The sequence below is a fragment of the Cervus elaphus genome, chromosome 29 (assembly GCF_910594005.1).
Source record: "Cervus elaphus chromosome 29, mCerEla1.1, whole genome shotgun sequence".
Classification (NCBI taxonomy): Eukaryota; Metazoa; Chordata; class Mammalia; order Artiodactyla; family Cervidae; genus Cervus; species Cervus elaphus.
In genome coordinates, this window is record NC_057843.1 from 46288468 (window position 1) to 46305226 (window position 16759).

The window sequence follows — 16759 nt, forward strand, 5'->3', positions numbered from 1 at the left end:
TGTCCTCTGTAGTCGAAGCATGGAGTCCTAATCATGGGCTGACGGGGAATTCTGATTATGACTCTTAATAAGTCAGATATAACCACCAAAAAAAAAAATTGACAGTTTCTAGGAAACACCTGAAGTAATTATAGTTATTCATTACAAATGTCTAGCTTTGAGTATTTATCACCATGTTAAACTCAAGAAGGAATATAAATACAAATAATTATGGTAAATTAATGGTAGATATCAACAAAATAGAGAACAAAAAGCAACAGAAAAATTAATAGACCAAAAAAAAGATTCTTAGAAAAGGCTTCCACTACTTCTAACAGCAACTAGCAGTAACTGAGGGCTTCCCTTGTGGCTCAGCTGGTAAACAATCTTCCTGCAATGAGGGAGACCTGGGTTCAATCCCTGGGTTGGGAAGATCCCCTGGAGAAGGGAAAGGTTACCCACTCCAGTATTCTGGCCTGGAGAATTCCATGGACTGTATAGTCCACGGGGTCGCAAAGAGTTGAACATGATTGAGCGACTTTCACTTTTTGTAGCAGTAACTGAGCACTTACTAATCCTAAAGTGTCAGGCACTGTACTAATCCTTTTCACATATTAATTCACTTAATTCTTTCAATAATCCTCTTACATAAAGACTACCCTTATACCCATTTTCCAATTAAGGAAACAGAGGCACAGAGTAGTTATAAACCTGCCAGGAGTGACACAGCTAGTAAATGTTAGAACTAATAAGTGGCAGAATGACTCTGGAACCTGAATTCATAACCATACTTCTATGGAAAGAAAATTCAGACAAGACTTATCAAGAGAAAAAGATGAGCAAAATCTAAAATGCTAAATGAAAAAGAAGACAGATTTATAGACAAGCTTTAAAAGTAAAAAATATCATGTGAATAAGTTAAATAACTAGTGAAATATATGAATTTCTTGAGTAACAGAACAGCAACAACAAAAATACCCAATAAAAAATGAACATAAGATCTGAAAAGATATTTTCCCAAAGACGATATCCAAATGGCGAATAAACACACGAAAGGATGCTCAACATCATTAATCATTAGTGAAATGCTGTTCAAAGCCACAACATACCAGTTCAAGCCCACTAGGATGGCAATTAAAAAAAAAAAACAAAGGTTGACAAGGATATTGGGAAACTGGACCCTTCATATACTGTTGATAGGAAGTAAAATGGTACAACTATTTGGGAAACACTTTGGCAGTTCCTCAGAAACACAGAGCTACCACTTGACTAAGCAATTCTAATCCTAGGTATACACCCAAGAGACAGGAAAACATATGTCTACACAAAAACTTGTAAATGTACGTTCACAGTGGCATAATTCATAATAGCTAAAAAGACAGAAACCATCCAAATGGTCATCGTCTGATAAACAAAATGTGGGATATCCACATGATGAAATACTGAATAAAAATAGGAGCAAAGTATTCATGCATTCTACAAAGTGGATGGATCTTGAAAGAAGCCAGTCACAAAAGATCATTTTATGATTCTATTTATATGAAACATCTAGAATAGGCAAATCTATAGAAGTAGAGATTACTGGTTTTCAAGCACTGTGGAGCATGGGAAAGTTGAGGAACAACGGAAGAGTATGTATGGGGTTTCTTTTAAACGAAAATGCTCTATATTTGACTTGGGTGGTGGTTGCACAGTTTCAATAGTAACCTTTAAAAACTGTATTAAAAAAAAAACAAACTAGTATCCTTACCTCTCAGTATGTAGAACACAAACTCCAGATGGATTATAAACCTAAAAGTCAAACTAATACAAGTCAGAAGAAAAAATCCATAAAAGAGAAAACACTAGCAAATTTAGCTTCAACCAAATAAAGAATTTCTATTTAGTAAAAAATGCTTTGGGAAATATGATTTCTTCATCAAAACCATCCAGTCAGAGGGTTAATATCTAAAATAAGAAACTTCTACATAAACAAGAAAACAACAAAAAACTCAAGAGAGGAAATGGACAAAACATATGCATAGGCAGAAAGATACACAGGCTAACAAATATATGAAGAAAGGTCATTCTGTACCTCTAGTGCCATGCAAAGTGTCTGACACATAATGAAGTCTCTAACATAATTTTTTAGATGAATGAGTTAATAAATTATTAGTGAAGTAAAGTGAAAGTCAGTCGTTTCTGACTCTTTGTGATCCAATGGACTATACAGTCCATGGAATTCTCCAGACCAGAATACTGGAGTGGGTAGCCTTTCCCTTCATTCAGGGGATCTTCCCAACCCAGGTATCGAACCCAGGTCTCTGGCACTGCAGGCAGATTCTTTGCCAGCTGAGCCACAAGGGAAGCCCAAGAATACTGCAGTGGGTAGCCTATCCCTTCTCCGGCGGATCTTCCTGACCCAGGAATCAAACCGGGGGTCTCCTGCATTGCAGGTGGATTCTTTACCAACTGAGCTATCAGGGAAGCAATAAGTTATTAAGATTAACTCAATTCTTCTCACCTCAGAAGTTCCCACAAAAGGAAAAGTTTACAAATCAACATGTTAAGAAAGAAAGCCAGCATATTTTGTGACAATTACTTAGGTCTTCTGTATGGTGGCAGCGTAGAAGCAATCAAATAAAAACGTATGAACCTGAATTGGGCAGGTGCAGGCCGGATAAACATTGCTAGTTACTAAACTGCTCAGTGCGTTATAGAGCACAGAATACAACAGTCTCCCGGGGAGGAGGGAATCTTGCCCCTTTGGAAATCAATTCACAAAGTGAAAGGTCAGCTCAATGTTAAACAGATGGCCCATTGTGAAGATTAAGGTTTTCCTTTTGGCGGGGGACTCAGTTATTTTACTTTTATAGCAGAAGGAAGTTCCTAAAATTGAATGAAATAATAATTTAGGAACCTGCTTCTCCTGGTAACTTTTTCCTGCTCAATGACAATGGAAAAAAGATGAACACCTGAGTCCTTTCTCAGCAAAACAGGAAGACTAGTGTTAAAGATCGTCCTTAAATAAAATGACATACCATAATCTCCTTCCTTTCTTCTGACACAAGAAATTACTGAAATGACTTGCAGCAATTCCTGACGTAATAACATGTACTGAGAAAAAAAGTCTTATTTTGATCTCTTTTGTAATAGTTTCTTGGTAATGCGGATTGTCTCATATTACTACCACATACAAAGGATAATTGATTCTTTCAGGGTTCAAGAGTTTGTTGTAATGAACAGAACTAGAAATTAAAGACTTATGTTTTTTCAAACTGCCAGAAGAAACCCGAAAAAGTAAAAATTAAGTTAGAATTATAGCAGAGCCTAACACCAGAAATATATAAACAAAGTAGATGTTTGAATATTAAGAGCAAGAAGTAGTAAAGGTCAGAATGAAGTCAGAAGTGATGGCACAGAAGATATTCAACGATGAAAAAGAAAGGAGAAAAAAAAAAAGATTTAAGGTTAGTTCTGTGAAGGAGGCATGATCCCAGCACACCCCAACTGACTAATGCAAAGGAAATTGCCACTAATACTACATACAGAGGGGGTTAATCACATTCAACTCAGTAGCCCAGGGGTGTGTCAAAGTAAGGGAAATTAAGCTCACTTCAGTCTTGGAGGGCACCAAGAGACTGAGGTACTGCCACCCTAACATCCAGCATGTCATCTGTAGTAACATTTACGGAAGTACAGCAACAAGGAAAATATGCGTGTTACGGTTTTTGAGGGAGCCATACATATTACAGAGTTTAATGCATACAGAGAAATGGAATATTCATGATTAAGGAAATTTGGCAACATACTTATTTTCCAGTCAAGACAGAGCACCCAGGACTTCCCCAGTAGTCCAGTGGGCAGGAATCCGCCTACCAATGCAGAGGACACGGGTCCAATCCCTGGTCTGGGACGATTCCACATGCTGAGCGCCCACTAAGCTGACCGCTGACCCCACGTGCTGCAACTACCGAAGCCCACGCGCTGAGAACCCCTGCAGGCAGCGCTCACGGTCTGCAACAAGAGAAGCCACTGCAACGAGAAGCCTGTGCAGGGCAGCCCCCGCTCGCAGCAACTAGAAAAGGCCTCGTGCAGCAAGGAAGATCCTGCACTCCCCCGCCCCCAAAAGAGCATCCAAAATACTTAGAATGATCCAAATTTCTGCTGTTACTTAGAAACTAGGTGTTTAGTCTATGTTTAATTGGAGTATAATTGCTTTACAAGTTGGGTTGGTTTCTGCTGTACAATAATGTGAGTCAGCTATATGTATAAATATATCCCCTCTCTCTATGTACATGTGGTTTTAACACATTTTCTGTATACAGATAATACATTATCTGTATATACCGTATGTAGAAATACAGCTTGTGTGTGTGTGCTTAGTCGCTCAGTTGTGTCTGACTCTTTGGGACCCCATGGACTGTGCAGCCCACCAGACTCCTCTGTCCCTGGGGATTCTCCAGGCAAGAATACTGAAGTGGGCTGCTGTGTCCTCCTCCAGGGGATCTTCCCAACCCAGGGATCGAACCTAGGTCTCCCGTATTGCAAGCGGGGGTAGCTCTTTACCATCTGAGCTACCAGGGAAGCCTGAAATATAGCTTCTGCAACTCTTATCTCTTTGAGGTAGGTTATGCTTATTTCTTCTTTTTGATCATTATAAGAATCCACAGGGCTTCCCTGGTGGCTCAGGTTCGATCCCTGATCTGGTAAGATCCCATGTGCCATGAGGCAGCTAAGCCTGTGGGCCACAACTACCGACTCCTCAACAAGAGAAGCCACCACAATGAGAAGCTCGTGCACCGCAGCTAGAAAGTAGCCGCAACTGGCAAGTAGCCGCAACTGGCAGCAATGACCCAGCACGGCCAAAAAAATAAAAATTAAAAAAAAAATCAATAGCAGAAGTACTCCACATTCTGTGAGATCAAAAGACTTGATTGAGTGACTTTACTAGGAAAAAAAGACTTAGGAAAGGAATTTTTCAAAGCACTGTATTTTTTTTATATTTCAAATTGAAAGGAAAAATTTCTCAGAACTATTCACTGAATCCCATCAGTTACTTTTTAAGACAGAGTTATAATTCTTAAATATGAATAAGATTCTAGAGAAACTTAGTAACTGGACCAATGTATCACTTGAGAACACCTATGAAATGTGGTTTTTGTTGGTAAATTGAACAGATGCCCTAACAACTGTATGTTTTAAAAAATTTAGGAGTTTCTCAAATAGGCAATGGAGAAGGCAATGCCAACCCACTCCAGTACTCTTGCCTGGAAAATCCCATGGAAGGAGGAGCCTGGTAGGCTGCAGTCCATGGGGTCACAAGAGTTGGACATGACTGAGTGACTTCACTTTCACTTTTCATTTTCATGCATTGGAGAAGGAAATGGCAAGCCACTCCAGTGTTCTTGCCTGGAGAATTCCAGGGACAGGGGAGCCTGGGTGGGCTGCCGTCTATGGGGTCGCACAGAGTCGGACACGACTGAAGTGACTTAGCAGCAGCAGCAGCAGCAGCAGCAAATAGGCAAAATGTACTGGGCAATGTCAAAATAAGTTTCTTTTCCTGCTGGTGAGAAAAGTTCGGGTTAGATACATAAAAATGTTGAGTTCTACCGGAGATACCAAAATAATCTCACTCCTAGTGTTAGTATAATTTATTTTTTTTTAGTAAAAGAAAGTTAAACTGTAAGAATCAGAATCGAGGAAACTGGATCTATGACATGATTATAGACAATGGAAATTAAGGCTGAAGAGCCTATAAGCTACGCCAAACAAACTAATTTGCCTCAGCAGTCCTACATACTGGTCACTGCAGCCACTTCTGTAATTCTTATGTTTTCCTTTAGTTTTAAAATTCTTACTGCACTAGTTCAGGAGCCACTACCTACCTCTGGCTACTTAAAGTAATTAAAATTAAACATCCAGTTCCTCAGCCACACCAGCCTCATGTGCTTGCTGTTGCCGTTCAGTCACCCAGCCATGTCTGACTATGTGCAATCCCACGGACTGCAGCATGCCAGGCCTCCCTGCCCCTCACCATCTCCTGGAGTTCGCCCAAGTTCATGTTCATTCCAAACTGCACAGTGCAGAATGAGGATTTCCATCACTGGAGAAAGTCCTAGCAGGTAGTGTCGAACTAAAAGAATTCAAACCCAGGCAACGCAGAACCAGAGTTTACATGCATATTAATATCCACACTCTCTTTAAATGCTGGTGCTCTTTCCTCACCAATCTTCCCATCAAAGTACATATAAGCTATTTTTATAGATTCTGTTGAACAAGTAGTCACCTAGAACTAAATGAGATTACCTACACAATACCTACACAATAATAATAGAAGGTTATAATCTTAACAAAAATACTACATCTAATCCAATCTTAACTTAAAAGCCATTTTATTTAATAATGTTATTAAAAGGTTTGTTTATGTTGGAGTTGCAAGTAAACCATAAGAAACTATTAAGAATGTTTGTGACTATTGGCTAACTGGTTTCTCTGAATACAGTCCATACAATATTCTAAACACTTAAAAATCCTGATGATACACTCAACTAATGCCTGAACAACTGAATCAAGTCTTCCTGTTTAAGCAGGACAGTTTGATGACTTGAATATGCTAATATCACAGATTCCTATAAAACTCTTGGTGACTGTAAAGTGCAATTTCAAAGTCATACCTCTATATGTTGCTGAGCATATGCTAAAATATGAACAGACACACATTCTCCTACCCATAATCATGGCATTTTTGGCACTTCTAATGAAAAACTTTCCAAAACATGCTTATCTTCAAAGTTCGCAATGTACATTGGTGAAGATATTCCACAAATAAACATTATTTTCTCCACATTTATAAGAAGTAACATCTGTTTCTGGGACATTTTCCAGGTGAACACTTAAACACACTACATACCTTAAAACACCCATCTGCAGCACAATATAATCAAAGTAGTTAATAAGGTTCAGAAAATTTGAAATGTACATGGTGCTAACACCACTACTATATTCAAATAATTATTAAACAGGCAGCATAATTGAGATTACTATGATATTAAAAGTAACATTGCAATTATAAAAGTATTGTAAGACATGGTTTAAAAAAAGTCAAACAACAAAGTTTAAAAAATATAAACTAAGTCTCCTTCCAGGCTAAATAAAGTAAGTACTGGTTGAAAGTGTATTTAAGAATTCAGTTCCCTAGATATTCTTCCCAATTCAGAAGACCAGAGGTTTGCACTGGAAGAATCTTCTGAGGAAGCAGAATAATCAGAAAGATCCAATGATACTTATATGGGACCGTTACATGGGGAAGTTGTGGGAAGGAGAATGTAACAGTTTGGGGCCTTTTGTAAGTGGGATGTCAACATATAAGAAGTAGCAATATAACATTGTTCTTTAGGAGGTAAATACCAAAGAGAGAGCAGGGCTCCGGCTTGCTAATTTTTACAACAAATTTTGTAGAAACATTTGGCTCCTTAACCATACGCTTGTATGAATCTGAGAAAAATAAAGATTTAAAACAAAAGTCTCTTCCCTAATCCCACCAGAAACTCAAACCCAAACCAGGCTCCATCCCAGAAATTATGATGTTGGGTCATTTGCTTTTAGATCTCATGTCTAATACCACAGTCATGTATTTATTCTCCACCATCATAATGTTTCATTATTAAGAAAAATTCAGAGAATTTACCCTTTCTCCGTTCTCTGCTCATTTCGATGTGATTTTTATGTTTTTATAGGTTATTTTTATAACTTTAACATTATACTTGAATCCTCACTTCTTGTTCCATCAACTTTAGGAAGTTTCTACTGGCTTCCCATGTAATCAAATACCATTATAACTGGCTATAAAATTACATTCATATTAAATTTTATATCCTTTGCAGTTTGCTTTTTATAATTATTAAATTTTTGTTTAATAGGATGATATTTTTTTTTAAACGGGTAACAATAAAAATTATCTGCAATGTTTTCCACTGACATCCAGGTAGGGTGATATTTTAGGTCACTAAATTCTAAGTGTTAAGGTGCTTTTATAACTCTGATAACTGCTTAAAAATAAGGTACATTTCAGTTTATTTCATATTTGGACTTTCTGAAGAATCTTTAATTCTCTCAGACCTGTGCCTTTTTTTAGTCTTTACAAAATTCAGAAGCTTTCATAACATTTAATATATTCCATCTTCTTATTCTCAGAATTTGTGCAACAGAATCTGTGCTGTTTCTGAAGATGGTCTTAGATCCCAGTGAGTTTTGTTTTAATTTGAAACAATTATGTTCTGGGACATTTCCCAGTCCAGCTGTGTGTCTATCCAGGATTTCTTTTCATCTTCCTTCTGTTGTTTCATAATACCATGTTTTAATCCTTTTGTGGGATTATTTTTTGTTTGGTTTTGCTAGAATACACCTCCAAGCATTTGCCCTCCCTCCTTCACAAGGGCCTGGGGAAAATAAAGCATATTTTAGCGAACACTTTTAAAAAGTTCTTATTTAGATTTCACACCTATGGCAAATTAAGCATGCTTTAGAATTACAAATTAAAAAAAAAAAATTTCCATCCCAATTTAGATTATTAGCCCACATGATGATGTGTGTTAGCATTCAATATTGATTGCTAATACCAATCTGATTTTCTATTCCTTTAAAACAAAAACTCTTTCCTCCAAAAAAAAAGGTAAGATTTTCTTCTATCCTTAGCTTTGAAATTCTAAGAGACTATGTATATCTAAATGTGTTTTCATTCATACTGTTGTGTATTTAACAAGTCATTTTGATATGAAGCCCCAAGACTTAAAGAATTTTTCTTCTACTGTTTTTTAATTCCCTCTCCATCTCCTTTCCTTTATACCAGGAATTCCTATATAGGAATCCCAGGACTATTATACTTAACAAACTTTTTCTTTTTCTCCTTTTCTTTCAGCTCTATTTCCTAGGGAATTTCTTCGTGTTTAGTTCAGATTGCTACTTTGGTACTCTATAAAAACAGTTTTTACTTAAAAACCTTTTGGATTAGGGGTGCAATACCCTCTCAAATCTCTCTCAGAATACTAAGTGAGCCAAATTTTTGTTGTTCTGTCCAACTGTGTTTTTCAGATGATGTTTGTTCCCTCTGTTCATCTTTTATTTTCATGCTGTTAGCCTGCTTCTTCACTTACGATTCATATTTACGAACAAAGAATTAAAATGAGCATCCTTTATATTTGTGTAAGCATGCTGACCCAAGAGTCACACAGAAGTCCCTCAAAAGGCAATGACAGCAGAACTAAAGTTTATAAAACAAAACAAATCAAACAGTACTGTCACTGCTGACATTCAGGGATATAAATCTGCAGGTATATTTTGCTAGGTTATGAAAGCCAAACTAGTGTTTATTTATCAAAATACTTAAATAGCTAGGTCTTGTAAAAAGAAAAAAAAACTTCATAAATAATCCTCATAACAACCCTATGAAAGAGATGCCCTTATCCTCCCCACCAGCCCAATTTACAGATGAGAAAGCTGAGAAGTTGGGTTTCCCCAAGATGACTATAGTGAAGCCAGGATTCATACTTAATAGTTTGACCCAGAGTCCATGTTTTTAATCACTGAGTTAAGATTAGTCTTGGGAATGAAATGTTTTGCTATGTATGGTGTGGACATGGAAAGAGTATAATGAGTCTAGCGGAAAGAGTATAATGAGTCTAGCGGACAAAGAAAAACAACGAGGAAAAGACCTTCCCATCTCATACACAAAACTCAAAATCAAACCAAACAAAATTAAAATTTAAGACTATGTTAAAGTTTTTTGGGGGTTCAGAAGGTAAGAATACGTACCTGAGGCAAGCAGGAAATAGTCTTGGCCACTAGATGGCAAAAAAGTATAACCTGAAATGGCATTTATAAATTGACAGCATTGATGTTCTTTTCTGAAGATTATGAGCCACTGTTTAAAACAGGAAAATTTTACTTGTTACATGAAAGAAAGTGATATATTTTAGTTCAGTTCAGTGGCTCAATCGTGTCTGATTCTTTGCAACCCCATGGACTGCAGCACACCAGCCTTCCCTGTCCATCACCAACTCCTGGAGCCTACTCAAACTTATGTCCATCGAGTTGGTGATGCCATCCAACCATCTCATCCTCTTTCATCCCCTTCTCCTCCTGCCTTCAATCTTTCCCAGCATCAGGGTCTTTTAAAACGAGTCAGTTCTTGGCAACAGGTGGCCAAAGTATTGGAGTTTCAGCTTCAACATCAGTCCTTCCAATGAACATTCAGGACTGATTTCCTTTAGGATGGACTGGTTGGATCTCCCTGCAGTCGAAGGGACTCTCAAGAGTCTTCTCCAACATCACAGTTCAAAAGCATCAATTCTTAGGCGCTCAGCTTTCTTTATAGTCCAACTCTCATATCCATACATGACTACTGGAAAAACCACAGCTTTGACTAGACAACCTTTGTTGGCAAAGTAATGTCTCTGCTTTATATATAAAGCAATCTGTTTAGGTTGGTCATAACTTTTCTCCAAGGAGCCTTAAATTCATGGCTGCAGTTACCATCTGCAGTGATTCTGGAGCCCAAGAAAATAAAGTCTGTCACTGTTTTCATTGTTTCCCCATCTATTTGCCATGAAGTGATGGGACTGGATGCCATAATCTTAGTTTTCTGAATGTTGAGCTTTAAGCCAACTTTTTCACTCTCCTCTTTCACTTTCATCAAGACACTTTTTAGTTTTTTGCTTTCTGCCATAAGGGTGGTGTCACCTGCATATCTGAGGTTATTGATGTTTCTCCCAGCAATCTTGATTCCAGCTTGTGCTTCATCCAGTCCAGCATTTCTCATGATGTACTCTGCATATAAGTTAAATAAGCAGGGTGACAATATACAGCCTTGATGTACTCCTTTCCCTATCTGGAACCAGTCTGTTCTTCCATGTCTAGTTCTAACTGTTGCTTCTTGACCTGCATACATATTTCTCAGGAGGCAGGTCAGGTGGTCTGGTATTCCCTTCTCTGGAAGAATTTCCCACAGTTTGTTGTGATCCACACAGTCAAAGGCTGTGGTGTGGTCAATAAAGCAGATGTTTTTCTGGAACTCTCTTGCTTTTTCTATGATCCAACGGATGTTGGCAATTTGATCTTTGGTTCCTCTGCCTTTTCTAGATGCAGCTTGAACATCTGGAAGTTCATGGTTCACGTACTGTTGAAGCCTGGCTTGGAGAACTTTGAGCATTACTTTCTAGCGTGTGAGTGAGTACAGCTGTGTGGTGGGTGAGCGCCCTTCGGCACTGGAGCCCCGGGCCCACTGCCGAGTCTCCACATCTGCTGTGCCATATTGACTGCTGCACTGTCACAGCGTCATCTTTCAGGATCTGGAATAGCTCCCCTGGAATTCCATCACCTCCACTAGCTTTGTTTGTAGTGATGCTTCCTAAGGCCCACTTGACTTAGAATCCAGGATGTCTGGCTCTAGGTGAGTGATCACACCATCTGGTTATCTGGGCCATTAAGATCTTTTTTGTAGAGTTCTTCTGTGTATTCCTGCCATCTCTTCTTAATTAATATCTTCTGCTGCTGCTAAGTCCAGACCATTTCAGTCCTTTATTGAGACCATCTTTGCATGAAATGTTCCCTCAGTAGCTCTAATTTTCTTGAAGAGATCTCTAGTCTTTCCCATTCTACTGCTTTCCTCTATTTCTTTGCGTTGATTGTTGAGGAAGGCTTTCTTATCTCTCCTGCTATTCTTTGGAACTCTGCATTCAAATGGGTATATCTTTCCTTTTCTCCTTTGCATCTTCTCTTTTCTCAGCTATATTTCAGTGGGCTTCAAATGTGTAAGGACTCTAGGAAGTCTTTGGATACATTCTGCAATATTGTCAAGTTTCTTCCTTAAAATGTACCCAAAATGGAGTGCCAAACTGCTTTCAAAGGTGGCATTAGTTTGCAGGAACATCTCTACAATCACTCATGGCGACCTGTCATTTTGATTAACTTTGATACTTAATATTCTCTTGAGATGTTGACGAGTGGCAGTGAATCTAAAAATCAATTTGGGAAGAACTGAAATCTGAGTGTTTGCATGCCTGTATTCTATACATATTTAATCTTTTTAAAAAATACCATGTTCTAATTCTTTGTTAATGTATAGAAATGCAAAATATTTTTCTGTACTGACTTAGTGTGAACAATAAGCTAGCAATAGTCCTTCATGCTCAGGTTGAAGGCATATCCCCAGGTGAAGAATAAATCACTACCAGAATTATAATCTGGATTGTGTGCACTGCTAAAATGGAAAAAAGAAATTAAAGTCAGTAGTACAAAGTAGAAATTCCCATCTAGAGTTGAGAATATTAAATATATAGAAGGAAATTTGGGATAGAATGAGCATTTATAGAACCAAGGGGTATAGGTAGGTTATAAGACTTAAAAAGCATAAAATGACTATGTAATAGAAATTCTAACTCGAGTAGCACCAGATTTTTGAGAAGAGAGATTTCAGGTCATTCTGTAATTAAATGTGTTGGATTCCCTTTTCTAAAACTTTTACATACAGATTCAGGGTTTATAGAACCACACATAGTCTTAATAGTGCTGTTAGTATCCAAGGTAATTTTCAGGTTTGATCCCAAGTTGATAGCACATTAACTGCTTTTGCATGAGACTGATTAAACAGTACCTAGCTCAGAACCATCCTGATAAGGGTTTGTCCAATATCAATTCTTAACTTTTTGTGTGTGTGGCTGCACCGTGAGGCATGCTATGGAAATTCCCTGACCACGCATCAACCCGGTACCCTCTGCCATGGAAGCTCGGAGTCTTAACCACTGCTCCGCCAGAGAGGTCCCTGTCCCATGTCAATTCTTAAGAGAAATACATTATTACGTGATCCAGGTACACTGCCATTTGGGGGCAGAAGATGTTAATAAGAAACAATTCTACCTTAGAACACTGAAAGGCGGTATGACAGACGCTGAGAGCTTGACCCATTCTTCAAATTGAAAATGGAAGCAGTCCAAACTTAACATGTATGTATTAAATATCAATTCCCAAAATAACAGGCTATTCCACTAGATCCGTTCTAGATTTAGCGTCCTAAAAATGTTAATTTGGTGAAGGAGTGAAATTTAGGTTGTTTAAATTAAGTTGGCTTTATCCTACTTATTTAATAAAGCAGTTCAGAGAACTAAAACAGATATAAATCTGTTTAAGTATGCAAGGAAAAAACAGAAAACTACAAGGTTTCAGGGTGGATCAGAGTACAATTTTAGGTGACGGTAAAGCATCTATCTGCAATGCAGGAGACCTGGGTTTGATCCCTGGGTTGGGAAGATCCCCTGGAGAAGGAAATGGCAGCCCACTCCAGTATTCTTGCCTGGAAAAAAATCCCATGGACTCAGAGCCTGGTAGGCTACCGTCCATGGGGTCGCAAAGAGTTAGACACGACTGAGCGACTTCACTTTTGTGCTTTGTACAGACGCTGTTTTGAAAGAGCTGTTTTTGTCAAGCAATGGGATAACCTCTGGGTTTCCCTGGTGGCTCAGCGGTAAAGAATCCATCTGCAATGCAGGAGATGTGGGCTCAATTCCTGGGTCAAGAAGATCTGCTGGAGAAGGAAATGGCAACCGACTCCAGTATTCTTACGTGGAGAATCCCATGGACAGAAGAGCCTGGGGGGCTATAGTCCATGGGGTCACAGAAGAGTCAGACATGACTCAGGGACTAAACAATAGCACTGGGACAACAGAACCACAGAACTGCATGAATAGCAACATACAAGTTTATTCCTTGTATCAATCCCTGATGGCTGGGAGAGATATCAATAACATCAGATGTGCAAATAACACCACCCTTATGGCAGAAAGCAAAGAACTAAAGAGTCCCTTGATGAAAGTGAAACAGGAGAGTGAAAAAGTTGGCTTAAAACTCAACATTCAGAAAACTAAGATCATGGCATCCAGTCCCATCACTTCATGGCAAACAGATGGGCAACAGTGGAAACCGTAAGAGACTTTATTTTTCTGGGCTCCAAAATCACTGCAGATGGTGACTGCAGCCATGAAATTAAAAGACAGTTGCTCCTTGGAAGAAAAGTTATGACCAACCTAGATAGCATATTAAAAAGCAGAGACATTACTTTGCCAATAAAGGTCTGTCTAGTCAAAGCTGTGGTTTTTCCAGTAGACATGTATGGATGTGAAAGTTGGACTATAAAGAAAGCTGAGTGCCAAAGAATTGATGATTTTGATCTGTGGTGTTGGAGAAGACTCTTGAGAGTCCCTTGGACTGCAAGGAGATCCAACCAGTCCACCCTAAAGGAAATCAGTCCTGAATGTTCATTGGAAGGACTGATACTGAAGCTCCAAAACTCTGGCCACCTGATGTGAAGAAGTGATTCATTTGAAAAGACCCTGATTCTGGGAATGATTGAAGGTGGGAGGAGAAGGAGATGAAAGAGGATGATATGGTTGGATGGCATCACTGACTCGATAGACATGAGTTTGGGTAAACTCCGGGAGTCAGTGACGGACAGGGAGGCCTGGTGTGCTGTGATCCATGGGGTCGCAAAGAGTTGGACACAACTGAGTGATTGAATTGAACTGATGTTGGGAATTCTGGCATTTATGCAGCCTCAGTGCAAGTACAATATTTCTCAACAAATATCAGTACCTCTCTTTACACAGACTGGGTAACAGGCCACTCAGTCCTTACTCTTATGGCCTTCAATATGTCTATCAATATAAACTGTCACTTTCACCACTTCCTTTTTTCACGGTTGCCAGCTGCTTTTCTTTAGCTATGCTCATCTAAAAGTAAAGGTTTGAAGAAATACTACCACTCCTAGAAAATGTGTAATAAACACTCAGTCACTATAATTTGTCAAAGTCAAAAGAATTTGTGCTTAATATCTTTCTGGCCTGAACAAATCAACATTTTGCCACTGTTTCTTCAAACATGGAAATTTTGTGCAACTGGAATAACTATATCAAAGAAGAAATGCTTGTATGTCTAATTAAGGAAAATAAGAACAACACATTCAATAGGCTAAGAGTCAGTTTTAATTCTTTAAGACCTTGGGCAAATCATTTAACTGCTTTGTTTCTTCATTTGAGAAATACACGGTAATAGGTCTAATGTTCATTCAAGTCTGTTAATTCTTAAACTCATGTTCTCTTTTGTAAATTGGTCATCAGAATTTTAATTGTATTATAATGAAAGATATATATATATATATTCATTATTAATAAACTGATGTTCTACATCATTGAAAAAGATTCTGATGCTGAAAGATGGAAGGCAAAAGAAGGGGGTGGCAGAGGATAAGATGGTTAGATACCATCACTGAATCAATGGATATGAATTTGAGAAAACTCTGGGAGATAATGAAGGACAGGGAAGCATGGTGTGCTGCAATCCATGGGGTCCCAGAGTTGGATAGGACTTAGTAACTGAACAACAAAATGTTCTACAGGTCTTTTCATCTTATAAAAAAGTAAGTGCTATGTAATATGGGGTAGACTTTAAACTTCAGGAATCAGACAAAAGTACATAATACTTAGGAAAGACTTTATGAAGAAGTTATGACTTGATAGCCAGTAGATATGATTTCCAAAAGCAGAGGGAAAACCCTCCAGGCTAGGAGAGTACTACACATAAAAGTATGACAGTTGAGAAACAACTAAGGCAAAGGGTCTATGGTGGAAAGGAAGAAAAGAAATCAGGGAAAGGGGAGGATTAGACAAATGAGAAATTTAAAAAGTAAATCTCTGTTTAACAATGTGTAGAAAACCGTTGTAGTTCCTCACACGTAGAATAGAGAGTGATGCAGTCATTTAGGCAACTGCATATAGACCGACACTGACTTGGATTTACATTAGAATCTGACAGTACTGATGACTTTGGAGCACTTACTTGTGTCCTATATCTTAAGCTTTCAAAAACAAATATCAAACAGGCATACCCTTCAAACTGCTACATGGAGGTATGTCAAATACATTATTTAGAAAGGAGAAAATTAATTAACAAACGTCTATATAGTGCAAAATGTATAAACCACACACCATTAATTAAATATCAATATGTGACTACATTTAAAAGTAACTTTATAACTTTCTACGACACAAAATAAACCAAAACTAATCTTGATTTACTGGATATTTTAGTTAATATCAATTTTGTCTTGGACTTCCCTGGTGGTCCAGTGGTTAAGAATCCATCTGCCAGTGCAGGGGACATGGGTTCCATCTCTGGTCCAGCAAGATCCCACACCCCACAGAGCAACCAAGCCTGCGCGCCGAAACTACTGAGCCTGGTGCACCCAAGAGGAGCCCCGCTCGCCACAACAACGAGAAAGCCCGAGGACGGCAACGAAGACCCAGAGCGACCAAATAGTAAGTAAGTATTTTGAATAATTTGTCTTTAATTCTCCTTTTAATGAGGCAAGCAGCAAATAAATATTGCAGACCTTTTTGTTGTTGCGCTTTCTTTTAGAGATTAATTTCTAGAATAGGTCTGAAAAGTATTTTAGTCAAAACTGATAGAGAACAATGATGTTTCTGATATTGTATGCCAAGTAATGCAGCTGGAGAAAAGTAGGACGGAGGGAAGAACCGAAGCTTGCAAAAACCAGTTGAGGCAAATCCTTGACATCTGATTTGAGAAGAATCTGATAGCCAGTTTCACATACAAGTCTAGTGTACCTCCGGTGTAAATACTTTTTTGGGAGGAGAAGAAAGCAAGCATTAAAGATTGGTAATCCATTCACCGTTTCAAATGTCATCAATTGGGTTATTAAATATCACCTTAGGCATGAAATATTAAACTCATC

At 38.3% G+C, this 16759-nt stretch overlaps 1 protein-coding gene across 5 annotated transcripts in view; it reads right to left on the reverse strand.

The window, feature by feature from the left end:
* ABHD17B (abhydrolase domain containing 17B, depalmitoylase) overlaps positions 1-16759 on the reverse strand; it is a 45305-nt gene that overhangs the window by 11635 nt on the left and 16911 nt on the right. The window contains exon 1 of one of the 5 annotated variants that reach the window (XM_043891046.1): positions 1730-1770. The exons of the other annotated variants lie outside the window; for them this stretch is intronic. The gene's annotated coding sequence lies outside the window, so the exon portion shown is untranslated. Of the gene's footprint in view, positions 1-1729; positions 1771-16759 lie in introns of those variants that run through there. 5 annotated transcript variants of the gene reach the window in all.